The 18,340-nt window shown below is 39.7% G+C and overlaps 1 pseudogene; it reads right to left on the reverse strand.

The window, feature by feature from the left end:
- Window positions 1-15,155: 15,155 nt before the first annotated feature.
- On the reverse strand, window positions 15,156-17,530 carry LOC143860957 (cationic amino acid transporter 5 pseudogene; annotated as a pseudogene).
- Between the last annotated feature and the right edge of the window lie 810 nt (window positions 17,531-18,340).

The following is an 18,340-nucleotide window of genomic DNA, read 5'->3' on the forward strand; positions in this document are numbered from 1 at the left end:
TCTTTCTATTGTCCTATTAAATTATACACGTGGATGAGGAATGGTTTCTTCAACAAACTGATGTAACATTTGAGAAAAATATAGGCAGCATATGTTCCGCGTCGGCTGCACCAACTTTTCCGCGTGTGCTTTAGAGATAAGATCACCTTTCCCTTCTCTTACATCCAATAGGGTTTCAGCTTTTGGCTTTGGTTTTTATCTCTAAGCATACATCTTTCATTTTCAACCTCCATTTTGATGCTTGGGTTTTATCTCTAAGCCGACATATGGAAACATTATTAGTCAGTGAGGTACACTTGCTTTCAATGCTATGTTAAATGAGGTGAATCAAGATATTTGACAAACATTGAGCTTATACTTTACTAGTTTCTTTGAGAGGAAATGATATTTGCATTGAAATTAAGTCAGTCTAAATTTGACTCACCGTCTTTTTCTTTTCACACACTTAGGGGTGGCAACGGTTTGGTTTGACCCCCAAACCGAACCAAACTGAAATTTGAATCAGTTTGGTTCTACCGAACCGAAATCAAACCGAAATTTGAATTTTCGCTTCAGTTTCGGTCCGGTTCAGCCAATTTCGCCAACCCTTACTCATAATCATTGGAAATCGGGGGGCAACGGTTCGGTTTCGGTTCGGTTTGAAATTTGAATCGGTTTGGTTCTACCAAACCGAAACCAAACCAAAATTTGAATCGGTTTGGTAAAACCAAACCGAAACTTGGTTTCGGTTGGATTGCCACCCCTACACACACTCTTCTCATCTTGTTTACTTCTCGATCCTTTCTTTCTTCAACAGACTACCCTACTTTTATGCTACTTCTTTTACTTTTTTCTTATCCCTTTCACCAACATCCATCACCTACTTAACATTAAACTTAAATATTTGCTGTAATTATCTTCGCTGAAGCCACCAATATCTTTATATTCTCCGTGTTCATGATTTGTATGGATATGTCAATGGTTTATTTTCATGTCCACCACAAATTTTCTTTTGTTACATGGCAAAAACATGACTAAATTCTCATAGATTGGTTGAATGCATCCATTGTTAATGTCTTATCACCTTTTATGTGGTCCTTGCGAGAATATTTTATTGTCAGCAATCCAATTCTCTCTTACCGTACTCTAATATACATAATGTGATTGTTGTAATTTATAAAAATTCTCTTAGCTTATTGGGTCCTATATTTGTTAGGAATGCGATCTGACTTAATTAGGGCTGAGACAAGTCAATGAAATATATCGAGCAGTGACGATAGAACTGTGAAACCTATCAATAGAATTGCAGTCTTTGAACATGGTACTTGAAAGGTCCTGTTAAGTTTTATATGAAAGGTAACTTATATGAAAGGATTAACTTCTAAAGAGGAAACACGTGAGTCTCTCAAAATAGAATGCACTCGTTCACAACATGTGGAAATACATACATGTGCTAGGGTTCGAGAAGTCATGCAATAGAATTAGGCCCATGTAACTTTTTCCATAATAAGTTGAATTATGCGCACCGTAATATACAAGATAATATGCAATGTACTTGACTAGAAAAGTTGTTGTGGTGAACTCTTTGGCATGAGATATAGAGCACTCAGTGGGTCCTACCTTTGGTTCGTAAAAACATTCTATTTAATAGGTTCAAAAATCAATTCAACCTTCTAATTATAAGATCAAATAATGAGCATCTAGAAGTCATATCAACCGTCCAATTGTGACATGAAAAAAATGTGAAACCAAAAATCAACGCATGCACCATTCCATCGACATATCAAACAATGTTTGATCTTTTTTGCTGGACACGGAAGATAAAAAACTATACATATGAAACGGTTCAGATTCAGCTAAAAGTACACATCATCATAAGTTAGGATCCCATGAAAATCCAGGTTTATTAGATGGAGGTTCAGATCAGTCAAATGTGACAATCAAGCCATTGGATCCTTACGATAAACGTAGACATGTATGTGTAATTTGGATTGTTGATCTTGCGGACAATCAAGCCAAAGCATACCATCCTTAAGATTAAGACCTACAAAAATCTACACTTTCACTTCTCTAGGAAGAACCCTAATTGTGGTCTTATAGATCAAATGGCTTGTAGCAATAGGTGGGACTTGTGATGTCTAACAAGATTTACAGACTCAATCCCTGAGCACACACACACATGACAATGTGCATGCCGCACAATGAACATTTCGATCCCAAAAGGAAAAGGGTGCTCGTTCAAAAGATTCTCCCCCTCTAGCCAATCTAGAGCCAATTGATGGTGGGCCTATTTAACAGATGGTCCATATAGATGTAACTTGACCTCCTTGGATCTTTGTCACATAGGTGCAAATGAGATACAGTGTATCATTCCTCTCCTAAATTCCAATTGAAAGTTCTTGATTCATCAATCATTATAGACAGCACTAGCAAATATAAAAGAGTTGCACGATGGAAGAAAAACATGGATAGGGAATCTGGTCTCTCTCTAGCCGCACTTTCTTTTGCAACATGAATTTCTCGTTCGACATACTTTGAATCCTAAAATGTTGATGAATTGACCACTCATTAAAGTACCTCCGTTGCTCTACAGGTTCCAATGAGATACATTGTATCATCTCTCTCTCTCTCTCTCTCTCTCTCTCTCTCTCTCTCTCTCTCTCTTGGACACATTTGCAATCTTATCAACATTTTATTTTTTAGTCCAATAATCAGTTTTGGAACAGTTGGTTAGTAAATGAATAGTCACCGCCCGTGATATTTGATCCAACAGCAGCCCCTTAAAAAGAAGAAAAAGCGGCTCTACTGATTGTGAATTCAAAAGTGATTATTGGACTAAACAATAAACATTGATAAGATCTGAAATGAGTCAATGGATCTTAGTAATATGTCTAGATCCTACACGTTTAATTCCGGATTCAGATGGTGCATCTGTACGTCTGGCTCTCCATTGATACCTCTAGGGAGGAAGGATATATAGTATTTACCTTGTTTTTGGCAAATGATATGTTGACCCCCTTTTTCTTAACCAGGACACCCCCCTAGTGAATTTATGACTACTCTTTTTACTAACCCATTGTGAATCCAAAACTGATTAGGGGAGTGATAAATCGACTCCCCAAATTGATAAATTGACTCCTCATGTGTCTTTCTCTCTCCCCTCCAGTTTAGAGAGAGAAAGAGGCAAGAGATGGACACATGGGGAGTCGATTTATCCATATGAGGAGTCGATTTATCACTGCCCACTGATTATTGTACTAAAAAAATAAACGTTCTCAAACTCCAAAACAAACAGGGCCTGAAAGAAACTTCATTTAAATGTAGCCCACCATTCACATTGATCGAGAGAATATTTTAAACTACTAGAAATAATCATTTATTTAATCCAAATCCATGTACAAGAAATAAATAATAAAACATATACTAAAGAATAAATCTCACCCACATACTCGATAAAATCCAATTCCAACTTCCCATCAACAAGGGAAGAAGAATAAACTCCCTCTCTCAAATAAATTCAATAAATAAAAACACATCAAACCATATCATAATATCTGCTCATATTCCCCAATCTCCAATAGAAAATATAGACCTCAATGAGAAAGAAGGGCAAGGAAAGACATGAGACAGGTTAAAAGAACACCCAGAACAGATAGAGATGAACTCGATCCAATTGACATCATTGGCGATGGAGCGATGTCGCCTTCTTGGGCAGAGACCCCAACAACAAAAACAAGAACAAGAAGAAGAGCAGCTTTCACAAAGAACCTGAGTGCTTCCATAGATAATGTGGAGATGGTTTTCTAACACAGGAAATAAAAAAGTTAGAAAAGTGGGGTACTTTTGAGAGGAGAAGAGATGTCTTGAGATCTTTTGAAGTTGAATTGGGCTGTGGGCTTTGGGGGGTTTTTATAGATGTTTTTTGTGGGAAACATAAAATGTAGCCGTTGGGAAAAAGGAGTTATCTCGAAAGTTTGAATTCCAGCTTTTGGCCAGTGACCTGTCTCCGTGCCTACCACCTAGCCGTTAGCGAGGACACCTGGCAGGCTGTGAATGAGTGGGTTCTAACAGTCGTTTGAGTAACCGACATACAACAACCATTGAGTCCTATAGTTGGCTTTCAAATAAACGCACGCAACATTATGGCCTCTAAAATAAAGAGGGAGTGCCATTATCAAAAGAGGGAATTGACTATCATTTCTCCTTTTTAATTAAGCTGATATTCACATTCCTTTGTCTTGCCCTTTAAACTCAACCTCTGTCGCGAATATGTGCCTTGCCTAGAAAATAGCCTTCCATTTTTTTTGGGAAGTGATTTAATCTGCCCCTTTTTTATTACTTGGGACACCCAACAATAGTGTATCGATGACTGCGGAGGGGCCGATGTACTTTACATCAGAAGGATTCAATGGGGCTGATTGCCACGTACACTGCTGCTCCTGGTTGTCCTTAGTACTCAAAAGGAGCGGATATTTCAACTCCCCCCCCCCCCCTTTTTTTTTTTTCTCAAGGGCTGAGATTAAGAAACACATTTTATTGCGATTGGTCTCAACCCTTCACAAAAAAGTGAAAGGTTGATTTATGGGCGACGCACTCAATCAACGACCGAGCTGAAAATATCGAAACGCATGCTAATATTAGTTCCCTACCTCTTTCTTTCAAGATATTATATGATGTGGAGCCATATAATCCTGTAATTTTTAAAAGGGAATTGATAAATCCGCCACTTTTGATTACTTGGACACCCAGCAATAGTGTGCGTGACAATCAGCTCCATTGAATCCTTTTGACGTGAAGTACATAAGCTCCTCTGCAGTCATCGATACACTGCTGCTTGGTGTCCCAAGTAATCAAGAGGGGTGGATATATCACTTCCCTCCTTCAAAAAGTATCTACCCACATCATAAGATGATCCAAACCGTCCATCTATTGGGTTACAACGTAAATAGGTTGTGTACCAAAAAATTTCTTCCATAAGATGATCCAAACCGTCCATCTTCGGAGCCCCAGTCGTAGACAATGATAAAATAAAGGACCTGATATATTCGCCCATTTTCTTCCCCTGGCCACCCCTTTTAGGGTAATAAGATTCACTAGCATATTTTAATTCGTGGATTCATATGGGTGCTTGAACGAGAAGATGGAAGGCGGGAATTCTGACTTTTCGGTGCCTTTTGAGATCGGATCTTATTTCATTTTCTTAAATATCGGTATTCTCTTGAAGTCATTGTTTTCCCCCTAAATCTTTAGAACATTGAGAAGGGTTTGTGGAGAAGGCATTTGCTTTTGTCGCAATTTAATTGAAATTACTGAATTTCCTTTTGAATCCTGACTTTTCCAGATGTTGCATTTTGAAAGATTATTAGGATATTGAGAATGGGTTGTTAATAAAGATTTTTTTAATTATTAGGATAGTAAGGTTTCCGTCAAATTGTAAAATTTTCAGCTGTTTATGAGAAGATAACAACTAGAAGGGCATTTGCTTATTTTTTTTCCCATAATTGCATGAAGTTTTGTTTTGTATTGTTTAATGTTTTCACCATTTGTATAATTTAGACTAAATTAGGTTTAGGGATGAAAGTTAGCTATCTCCATTTACTGTTCCTTTCTATTACATTAAACTTCAGAATATTTGAACTCTGCCCACTAATTCCTCTGCCCAGGCGTCTAAACTTTAAACTAGATTTTAGTACAGAATGTAATGTTGCAAAACACAAACATGAATTTTGGGGTTAATCCCTTTAAACTATAGTTTGTTATAAGCAATTTTGTTAACAACTATAAATTTTCAAGGCATAATCTTCAACACTGAGGGGACCAGCACAATTATAGCGTTAACTTTTATCTCCCAGGCATTTCATTTTTTTCCGTCGTGACCCTCATGTTGAGAAAATGCTCATCTTTGCCAATCGCATTTTAGGTAAATTTTGCTACTATAGTGTTCACAGGTGCCAGTTGAGCTGTGTTCTTTCTTGATGAGCTAGTGTCAACATACGAAAACATGCAAACTGACACATAGCTCAGTGGAAGGTTGTTGTGGTGGTGTATAACAGTTTTTGACGTGGTAAAATGACAGCATCTCCTTCCCATATTAGGACTTCAAGGGAAAAAGAAACTAAGTCATCTTGTTTTTAATTTTAATTAAGTTTAGAATTAGAATCCATGTTGGTTTAGAAAATTAGAAGTTATGTATTAGGAGGACTTTGGGATAACCAAGTTCAAGGGAAAGTAGCATGTCTCTTTACATCATGTTTCTATTTTGTTAAAAAGAGTTCAATTTGTTTAGGTAATTTGCTACTTGTTAGAAAGTTGAGTCTTACTTAGAGAAGGAGATTGTTTTTTGTTTTTTTTTTTGGAAAGGAGACTTTATAAAACCCTACGTGCAAGGGATGTTTGCACGATTTCTAGTTTTGTTTTTACAATAGAATTTTTTTCAGGTTCTCTAAGGGAGGCTTGTTATTCTAGCTCTTTGTGGATTCAAAGGACAACCCTTCGTGGACTCGAAGATCTATTCGATCGGAGGTCGAAGGTGTTAACTTCCGACTTGTTCTTCGTGCTTCCAGCTACGCCGGGTGGTATTTTAGCACTGCGACCTTCCATGGCTTCCCACAGAGAATGAGAAAATCAAGAAACCGTGACGGTGGGGATGTTCAACACTCTCCAGGATACCGTTAATCAAATAGCGGAGCAATTGGCACAGTTCGATCCCATTGAGCGCGAGCAACCCCATATCAACGACGATGATCGGCGACGCCACGTTTAAGCTCTATATCGAGTTCCATGTCCCGGCCCTAGAGTTCCTTATCTTTAAGAGGGCGAGTATTCTAGCGAGGAGGAATTCGAAAACTGCATCCATCCGAGGCATGCCCGTGGTCGCTTAATCGTGATTGCCATCTTAAGGTGGATTTGCTTGAGTTCAATGGCCAACTGCACATCAAAGATTTCCTTACTTAGCTTGTCGTAGTTGAACATATCCAACGTAGGCCTTTAGATGCTCCGGTGAGAAGAGGGTAAGGGCAGACCGAAAACAACTTGGGTAGAAACATTGAGGAAAGACTTGATAGCTAGGAACATAATAGAGAACTTGACCTTGGATAGGATAGAATGGAAGAAAATGATCCACGTAGAATAACCCAACTAGAACCAGGATTAGAGGCGGGTAGATTCCTTTTACCTTCTTCATGATTGTTTTTCTTCTAAAGGATTCATTTAGCCAACCCCAACTAGTTTGGGATAAAGGCTTTGTTGAGTTGAGCTTGTCGCAGTTGAGAGATTCTTTGACTACATGGAAGTAGTCGAGGATATGAAAACAAAGCTCGTGGCTATCAAGCTTAAAGGAGGAGCTTTCGTACGGTGGGAGCAACTCCAACTCTCTCATACAAGAAGAGGAAAGCAACCAATCTGGACATGGGCACGGATGTGTCAAGTCCTTCGTGAGAGGTTTCTACCCACCGATTATCATCAGATTCTTTTCCGGTAGTACCAAAATTGTCGGCAAGGAAGTAGTTCAGTGCGGATACATAGAGGAGTTCTACAGGCTATTGTTTAGGATAGATATTTCGGAGACCGAGACACAATGCATAGCACGCTACATCGACGCTCTTCATCAAGAAATCTATGATCAGGTAACTCTTCACCTCGTTTGGACATTATTTGAGCTGGTAGAATAACTTGAGATCATGCGCAACCGTCCAGCCCAGATGGCTTTTTACATGAGTAAAGCCGTGGTAGAGATACTGCAGACGACGATTCCGACAGCAAAAGAGAAGGAGGTTCTCACTCCTCATGCTGGAGAAAACAAATCTGCCTATGTGTTTCCGACATGAGGAAGAAGATGTGGAGATGCCCCGTCTACTTTGGCATCGACTTTCGTTACATGGAGTGATCCATATGAGTCACAGTTCGAGCAGCGAATTATGTGCTACAAGTGCAACCAATTGGGTCACAAATCCAATCAGTGCCCTCAAGGTGGCAGGTGTACTACAAATCTAGTCATTGGTGACAAGCAAGAAGATGATGATCCGAAGAAGTGTGATGTAGAGGAGGATAAAGAGGTGGAAAATACAAAAGAAGAACTCATCCCTACCATTTGTGCTTCTGGGAAATCCTAGGTGATGCGTCGTGTTATGTGCACATCAAAAGTAGAGGACCCTAATGCTTTTCAGGTGGAGGGGCAATCATGTTTGGAGCTAAAAGAATCCCTTGTCAAATCAAAGAAGAGGAAGAAGCAGATACACAATGGTGTAAAAAAGAAGCTCGTCAAGTCTAATGCTAAGTATGATGCCGAAAAAGCCAAGGGTCGACGTGTCATGGTCTTTGACGTTGGAGATGCTATGATGACATCACCGCTGAACTCGAGGTTGGGTTCTCTTCAATTGGAGGGGACTGATGTGGTTAAACGACCACATCTCCTTCCCATATTAAGACTTCAAGGAAAAAAAGAAACTAAGTCATCTTGTATTTAATTTTTATTAAATTTAGAATTAGAATCCAAGGTATATGAATTTAGTAGTCATGTGTTAGGAGGAGGACATTGGGCTAACCGAGTCCAAGGGGAAGTAGCACGCCTCTTTACATCATGTTTCTATTTTGTTAAAAAGAGTTCAAGTTTCATCAGGTAATTTGCTACTTGTTAGCTAATTGTTAAATGTTTAGGGGGTAGTTGAGTCTAATTTAGGAATTGGCTTCAACTAGTTTTAGAAAGAAGAGTTTTATTTACAGAAGGAGTTTTTTTCTTTTAGGAAAGGTGACTTTATAAAATCCTACGTGCAAGGGATGTTTGCACGATTTCTAGTTTTGCTTGTACAATAGAATTTTTTCAGGTTCTCTAAGGGAGGCTTGTTATTCTAGTTCTTTGTGGATTCAAAGAAGTCAAGGTTGCCAGAGCGGGAATCGAAAGCGGGAATCGAAGGCTCCCAGGGAAGAATCCTACTAAAGGTTGCCAGAGCGGGAAACGAAACGGGAATCGAAGCGGGAATCGAAGGCTCCCAGGGAAGAATCCTGCTTCCTTGCAAAGAACAACCCTTCGTGTATTCGAAGGTCTATTCGATTGAAGGTTGACAACGTCAACCGCCGACTTGTTCTTTGTACTTTCGGCTATGCCAAGTGGTATCAAAGACCTGCTACGTTCCATGTCTTCCCACGGAGAATGAGAAAATCGAGAGACCGTGATGGTGGAGATGTTCAACACTCTCCAGGCCACCATTAATCAAATAGCAGATCAATTGGCACTGTTCAATCCCATTGAGCGCGAGCAATCCCATATCGACGACAGTGATTGGCGACAACACACTCAAACTCTACATCAAGATCTGCATCCCAGCCCTATAGTTCCTTATCTTCATGAGGACGAGAATGCCAAGCCATGCTCGCCGCAAGACATGGCTCGTGATCACGATTACCACCTTTCAGTTGGCATTGCCGCAGGCAATGGGGCTGGTTGCTGAAATCTGTTACAAGTGAAAGGTTAGGGTAGAAAAGATGGACGATGCAAATATAAAAACAAACTCCCCCAGCGTGCCTCCGCGTATGCCAATCATTTGACTCTTGGAAGAATGAAGAAAATGGTTGGGAGAATCGGAAGAAAGACAAAAAGAAGAAGGGTTAAGTGAAGCTCACCCGACCGAGCAAGTCCCAAGAAATATGACCGACGCTTGATTGAATTAGGCGGGCCTCAGACGATTGTTCATGGGAAGACGAACTCCTGGCCACTTCATCCCGATCACTTTCAGACAAATGGAACCCAAGAAGCTTCGTTCCTTTCTGATCCTTCAAAGGACAGCCTCATCGTCGCGGCTCATCTATTGGAAACTTCAAAGATGAAATTGTCTGGCAAATGAATTTCAGAAGTAAATTAATGTTGTCCCGAATTGCCTGTGGATGAAGTATGAGGCCCTAATAGATGTATAAATTGTCAAGAATAACTCTTGGGGAGATCTCTCAAGAGTTAACAAGTGGCATTGCCGCTTGGGCCACCTTTCAGTTGGCATTGCAGCGGGCAATGGGGGATGGTCAAGCTTGTTAAATCTGTTACGAGCGGTAGGTTAGAGCAGAAAAATGCATGATGCAAAGATGAAAACAAACTCCCACAGCATGCCTCCCCTTATGCCTGTCATTTGAATATCGAAAGGACGAAGAAAGTGGTCGGGAGAATCGGAAGAAAAAACGAAAAAGAAGGGTTAAGTGAAGCTCCCCTGACCGAGCAAGTCACTGGAAATATCACCGATGCCGGAGCAAATTAGGCGGCCATCATACAGTCATCTGTGGGAAAACAAACTCCCGCGCCCCCTTCATCCCGACCATTGTCAGACAGATGTAACCCAAGAATCATCTTTCCTTTTAGATCCTTCGAAGTGTCGGCCTCATCATCACGGCTCATCTATTGGAAACTTTTAAGATGAAATTGTCAAGCAAATGAATATCACAAGTAAAGTAAGGTTGGCCTGAATTGCCAACTATGGACGAAGTAAAGGCCATGATAGAAGCATACAATGTCAGAAATAACTCTAGGGGAGATCTATCAAGAGTTAACAAGTGACATTATGTTACGAGTGAAAGGTTAGAGCAGAAAAGATGCTAGATACAAAGATGAAAACGAACTCCCCCAGCATGCCTTCCCTTACGCATGTCATTTGATATTGAAAGTTGTGTTTTTTGGTTCTATAAACGTTTGAATGGTGTCTAGTTCTATGTAGTTTTTACTCTCTGCTTACATGTAATATCATTTACTCTATTGCTCAGACTATTTATAAGGTTGTTTCACATGTCTCTTTGTCCTCCTCTCTTCATTGTTTTACTTTTGCACAATCTTCTTTGTTGATTCCTCAATATGTGCAGCTCTATTTGATCCTGGGTGGAGGACAACAATAGAAGTTGAGATGCAGGCCACTATATCTGCGGTACTAGGGATCTTGTTCCTCGTTCTTCTAGGAAGTCATTTATTGGGTGTCGATTGATCTATGTTAGCCATCTAGGATGAAGATGTGGCTTACTCGGCTAATGCATCTGACACAAGCTTTTAGTTCTGTATATACCGGTCCACATCTCGAAATGAATTCTATGGCTTTTCTTTAGACTCCTTGCTCCGCATCCCCTGGAAAAGGATCAAATGATTCTGTTGATGCATTTGAGTAATTAAATGTTTCATAGTTAATGAACTGCCAAGTTTAATCTGGATGGTTCTGCTGAGAGGTTGCTAAGAGAGAGTCTGGATATGCATGTCTGTTAAAGAAGGCTATATAGGCCTTAAGCAGTCTTCGTGTGCCTAGCTTGGTAAATTCAGTAATGTGTTAGAATTTGGCATGAAGCGGTGATTTTCAATAGTGTATATGGAGAAACCTCCTGAGTTTGTTGCTCTATATATGGTCTTAAGCAGTCTATATGTGCCTAGTTTGGTAAATTCAGTAATTTGTAAGAGTCTGTCTTGAAGCGGTGCCGTGCTGATAATTCTCTCTTTTTCCGACTGAAAGTTCGAGAAGATTATTCTAGTGGTGTATGCTTAGTCAAGTTGTGTATGTTGATGACATTGCTATTACGAGAAGCAATGTTATAGGAATTTAGAAGTTGAAGATATTTATTCAGCACAAGTTCAACACCAAAGACCTAAGAAAGTTACACTCTTTCTTGGCATTGAAGTTGCAAGGTCTAACATTGGGATTAATTTGCAGAGGAAGTATGTAAAGACACGATTATTGGGCGCAAAACTAGTTGACTTGATACTCCGATGAATCCAAATACTTAGCTTACAATTGATCAAGGAGGGTTGCTGGATCATGATCCAAGTAGATATCATCGTCTTGTAGGGAAGTTAAATTACTTGATAATCATCAGATCAGATATCTCATTTGCAGTCAGCACTGTAGTCAGTTTATGGAGTTACCTAGACCTTCTGAGCATTTACAAGTCATTGAATTTATCAATGCCAATTTGGCAGGCTTAGAGCTTCTGATCGAAGGTCTGCTACTGGATATTGCACCTTTCTTGTTGCAACCTGGTGACTTGGACTCATGGATCTAAATACTAAGCTTACTATTGGTCAAGGAGGGTTACTGGATGATCCAAGTAGATATCGTCTTGTAGGGAAGTTAAATTACTTGACCACTATCAGATCAGATATCTTTTTTGCCGCTAGCACTATAGTCAATTTATGGAGTCACCTATAGCTCGTCATTGGGAAGCTCCAGTGCGGGTTATGAGTCATCTCAAGGGAGCTCCAAGGTGTAGTTTTGTATAAGGCAAATGATCACTTACAGGTCAATGGGTATATTGGTGCTGATTTGACAGGCTCACCTTCTGACCGATGGTCCACTATTGGCTATTGCACCTTTCTCAGCGGCAACCTAGTGACATGTAAGAGTAAGAAACAAAGTGTGTGGCTCATTCAAGTGCAGAAGCAGAGTAACGGGCTATACCTCATACTTCTTGTGATTTCACTTGGTTAAAGAATTTACCATAGGACTTTGTCTTTCATGTCAAGTTTCTTAAGAAAGTTATTTATTTTTATTTTTTTTGACAATCAAGCTGCTGTGCATCTAGCCTCCAATCCAGTATTTCATGAACACACTAAGCATATTAAACTGGACTGCCATGTCGCGCGGGAGAATGGTATGAGTGGAGACATATCTACTCCATTTGTGGAGTCAGGGGATCAGTTAGCTGATTTGTTTTCTAATTCATCGAGTCGCAGGTGTGTGGATACTATTTATACCAAGTTGAGACTATATGATATATATTCTCCAGCTTTAGGGGGAGTGTTGGATTATGTTTGTAATGCTGGGCATATATGTCCGTCACTTTTTTTAGTATGTAATTGTGAGTGAGGGTGATTTGTCTCTCACCTCATGAGTCTCTTCTCTTCTTTCTCCACTTTTCTCCTTTCTTCTTTGTTTATCACTTTATTGTCCTAATACACAACCATTAACACTATTAGTGCGATGAACTGTAGCTGCCATTGTCTCAAACAGTCTCAAGTTACAACAGTGTAGAAGATGGTCATGGGAAGTACTTTGAAAGGGAAGGTTGAATCATGGTCAGATATCCATAGGACGTAGAACCTTTGCTTGATTTGAAGGATGAATACTTTCACTACCATTAAAAAAAAAAGGATGAATACTTTCACTGTCCCTAAAAAGGTGCAAAATACATAACCATAGATCACAATGAAACAAGGATTCACAGGTTATGTCAAGATGTGGTTCTGAGTGTGTCAAAATAATGTGAATGGGATACCATTTTTCTCTTCCTACTTTTTGGCAAAGCCTTTGATAAGGTCACAGGGCAAGAAATACCATAGGAATATCTAAGAATTACTTTGCTTGTAAAGAATAAATTTGCATGAAGAGAAATTAAATCCTCAAATCTTTTCCACTAAACCTGATGAGATGAATCAACGATATGAAAGAGGACATAAAAGGGATGTGAGACATAAGGAAGGGGGAAAGATTTAACAGGGGCAATGCGTGAAGGAAAATGGAGGCCAAAGAGCCATGATACACATGAACTCATTTGTATGAAACGTTGTGTAAATAGGAAAAGCAAAGCGAGAAATTGAAAGGAATAAATAGAGGTTTCATGGAAAACATGATCATGCAGACATGTTTGAGCAAATCAACATCAGAATTATTTCAAACAAATCAAGATGGCAGAGAGAAAGAAATTCCTTTTTTTTTTCTTCTTTTTATTGTAATTTGAGTAAATGCAGAAAACAGATGTCGAAATATCTGTGTTGGACAAAAAGAAATATAAAATCTATTGTAGGGTATGACAAGAAACCAATTTGGAGAGTTCAGTTGATGGATAAGAATTTTTGTCTAACTTAGGGAAACAGCCAGAAGAAGAAGACCCGCATTCTGTCCATCTGGTCTTTTGATGAGCGTCTAAATCATCAAAGGAATCCTGAGAGATGTCTCCAATACGTTGTGAACTTGAGGATTAAAGGTCAGAATTTTATGTTTTTTTTGGATGTTAAAAATGACGGTGGGGTTCTATAATATAATCAATTCAGGCAAGAAAAAACAACCTTTTTTTATACAAAGAATAAAGAAAAGCATTACCCCTATGCGGATGCGTATATTGTAAGCACTCAACGCTGAACGTTTTCTGAGTGAAACTTGGATTTATGATGTCCACCAAATGATGGAAACAGTTTGGGAAGAGTATGCTGGATTTGATTTCAACAATGGGATTTGGGTCCCAGGGAATACCTTAGAAAAGAATATGCTTAGATCATGAAACTGTATAGTTTTAGAACATGCTTAAATAATGTAACTCTGTGGTTTTAGGTAGGCAAAATAAATAGGTTTCAAATGACAGGATTTCAAGGTGAACTCGCCCACCTCTCATAATACTTGAAGATGGTAGAAACTGAAAACCATTTTGTTGTTTCTGCTTAGGCTTTTCTCTGAAAAAAAAAAAACAGATGGGCCTGAAGGGTTGAGCTGGATGACTCTTAAATTTTTTCAAATTTTCATTTCAGTTTTCTGAGAATTGAGCTTAGGAATATGCCAATGTCTCTATTCAACATTATAATTGCCTCCTATATCGTGCCAGATATTTCAAATTCAAAACCTGGGCTTAACCAGTCATACTCATTTGTGAGATTTGGGATCTGAAGCCCTATTAGGTAAGCCCTATATTAGTAAGGGGCTATTCCTACAGCAATTGGGGGCTTCTTTATCAGAGTAGATGGGAGACACAAGAAGATAAACACCAAAACTCGAATCATTCAAGTTTTTAGGAGAATAAGATGGGTTGGTACTTGGGTGTGCTTGATCGATAAAATATGAGTTCTCAACATTGTCACTGGAAATAGAGGGCGAGGTTTCTGAGCTCGAGCTCATAATACACTATCTCTCATAGTTGTTTGACTCATCCAACCCATTCATTCTATAGGACCTCATATAGATAGGGGGTTCCTAACAAACCATCTCCATACCATAATCCTAACCATTCAATCTATAGAAGAACATCTTATAGCCATCCATTTTAAACCTCCACAAATCATAAACCTAACGATAACCTACAATCCTAACCATAACCTGATAACCATAAACCATAATCCTAATCATAACCTATAAAATGAATGGGTTGGATCAATCAAACAACTATGGGAGATATGGTTTCTGAGCTCGAGCTCAGAAACCTTTTCCTACTGAAAATAATATGATGATATTCTACTCTTATCACATGAAAATCATAGTTTTCTGACATCAAACCTGTCAACATAATTCACACAAATTCCCTACAAATAGTAGAAACCAATGCCATATGCTAGTGTCCTTACTGACTCTCGGATACACATTTTTCAATGGAAGCATATGGTCTACACATTCATAGTCCTTAGAATACCTCTCTCTTGTTTCTGCTGATACATATGAGTTTAGTTATAGAATAAGCAATCCTTTGGACCTAAACCATCAAGGATGAAGAACACATAAGATATCTGAAATTGTATATACATCAAGGCCCCATGTTATTTCTATATTGCTATCTCGCCCTTGATAATTTCTGATTTGTTCTGATGGGCCACATCGTACGTTGCATGGACACCAAAGAACACATAGTAAACCAGCATCACCACTGTGCAGATTCCAAACCTCACGAAAGCATCATAACCAAGGGATCCCATGAGAAACAAATTAGTTCCGATCGACAAAGATGGCAACCAAGGAACCAGAGGAACACCCCAGCCCTTTGGCATCCGCTGCTGAGGAAGAAAAACTGCCAACCCCAATGTCCCCAGAAACCATAATGGAACAGTTATTGCATAACCAATCCATCCTTTAGGGCTCAAACTCCAATAAGCTGATGTACCGATCGAAGAACCTATAATCACAGATAGAAATGCGAGAAATTTGTAGAGACTAGACTTAGGAGTGGCATCTTTCACATAGTATCTCCTCACAAGCAATGCGACCGCTATGAGCATGAATATAAAAAGTGTACTTATCGAAGAAACGCTCGCTAAGACATCCAAACTGGAGAATAAGGCTATGCAGGAACTAGAAATGGTTACCAAGAGTGTGGCATAGATTGGTGTTCCCGTCTTAGGGTGCACGAGAGCAAACCAAGGGGGGATCATATGAGCCCGAGCAATCTGAGTGGTGTACCGCCCCTGCCCCAGCGCCCCCACCAGTAGTCCAGTAGTCATCCCCTTGAGAGCACCTAGAGCCACAAGATACTTCGCCCAATTCATCCCCACACTCGTGAATGCTACAGAGTAGGCCGCATTAACATCCATATCTGTGTACTTCTGCATCATACTGAGTGACAGAGCCATCACACAATACACCACGGTGATTATCGACATTGACCCAACAAGACCCAGTGGAATATCCTTCGAGGGATTCTTCGTCTCTTCTGCCATTGTAGCGACCATGTCGAAACCAGTGTAAGCCCAGTACACCACCGCGGCTGCTTCAAACACCCCTTTGGCCCCATAAGGAACGAAAGGTTTTAAATTCGCTGTATCGGCATGAACAAATCCTGCAACTATGATGAACAATATCACCACTGAACTTACCACAGATCCAATCCAATTGATAAGCGACGTCTTTTTTGTACCAAACACGGCAATTGTTGAACATGTTACAAGTACTAATACCGCAATTGGGTCCAAGAGATTGTAGCCTTTCGCGATCTTATCAACATGGATTCGAAGACAGTCCGGATCACGATTGATCAACGTCGCGAAATAGGAAGTCCAAGATCTCGCCAATCCTGCTGCTCCAACTAGACTCTCCAACAGTATATTTCCAGCAGTAATAAACGCGATAAAGTCTCCTAATTCTACTCTCAAGTAAGAGAATGATCCGCCAGCGACCGGGATTTCCACTGCAAATTCAGTGTAACAGAAGACAGAGAGCAATGCCGAAAGGCCAGAGATGGCGTATGATAAGACGATGGCGGGACCAGCATTGTCATGAGCTTCTAGGCCGGTGAGGACGAAAATTCCGGTCCCTACAACGGAGCCGAAGCCGAGCCAACTTAGATCCCACCATGTGAGACATCTCTTCATGCTGTTTTCGCTTTGTTTTCGGAGAACGTCGAGCTCGTTCGACTCGTCGGACCGGTCGAGGACGCGGTCCTTGAGTCGAGAACATGTCTGAGAGAGAGCTGTTCTATAGCTAGGCCAGTTTTGGAATGACTGTTCAGGGAAGAAGTCTTCTTTGCTCCATCTCCAATAGCTTCTTGCTTGAATTTCATTATCTTCCATCTCCAATAGGGAAGAAGTCTTCTTTTCTCTTCTACTTTTTCTTATGTGGACTGGGATATGTGAACTGGGTTTTCTCTTACTTTATAAAATCTCTTCTCATCTTTTTCATGGGACTCTTCAATATGAAGCTGTAGCCAGCAAGATTATGAGTTGGCTTTCCTTCCACTTTTGTACTAATCTTCTTAAAAAAGATAAAACTCTATATAAATCTCTCTTAGACCTATTTCTATTTGGTAGATTTTTTTGGGAGGGAGAGTTATAGATAGAGAGAGAAGATTTCTAAAAATCCGTGGAGAAATTTGGTTTGGGATTTTGTAGATTCCTTGAGAGGAGTCTTAATTTAATGGGATTCGAAAATTAAGGAGTTGTTGATGCTGTGAATTAACTGTTATGAGGAAACAGTGGGTGCGTGCTGCACCTTCATTGTCCGGGGTACCGGACACGTGGACGGTCAGATTATTGGTATAGAGTACCGTACGGTCCACACTATAGGATGATTCAAACCGTCCATTAGATGGGCCACACCATAAATAGGTTGTGCCCCAAAAATCATTTCTACAGGTTGATCCTAACCCTCCGATCTATAGAGGGACTACACATTAGTCCTAACCCTCTATAGATCGGATGGTTAGGACCAACCTATGGAAATGATTTTTGGCGTACAACCTATTTGGGTTATGTCCCATCTTATGGACGGTTTGGATCATCCTATGGTGTGGGTCGTACACGGTACTTTTTGAAAAATAATGGAGTATAAGGCCTTTCATCATATAAAAACTAATCTTTTTATTCCGGTTTTGGCAGGTACGAGCATATTAAGTTATAAATTTCAAAATAATTTTCTTTCTTCCGTAGTCGGCAGGTCCGGATTCGATTCAATGAAAATGAATTTTCAAGATTTTGACTAACTCGCTTCCAATGTTTTTTTTTTTCATTGAAAACCGCTGAACAAAAAATCATTATTATTGGACAATCCTAAACCTACTATTTGCTATGTTCTAGTTTTTTGGATTTTTTTTAAACCGTCCATTTAACACCCTACAATATGGATGGCTAGGATTTCCTGTTAGGGAAGATTTTTGGTGCATGGCCTATCTTCTGCAAGGACAAATAGAAGGTTTAGATCATTGAAAAGTGGTCCCCACTTAT

This window comes from Tasmannia lanceolata, unplaced genomic scaffold (genome assembly GCF_043159265.1).
Source record: "Tasmannia lanceolata isolate RefF3 unplaced genomic scaffold, GAP_Taslan_0.1 ptg000037l, whole genome shotgun sequence".
Lineage (NCBI taxonomy): Eukaryota > Viridiplantae > Streptophyta > Magnoliopsida > Canellales > Winteraceae > Tasmannia > Tasmannia lanceolata.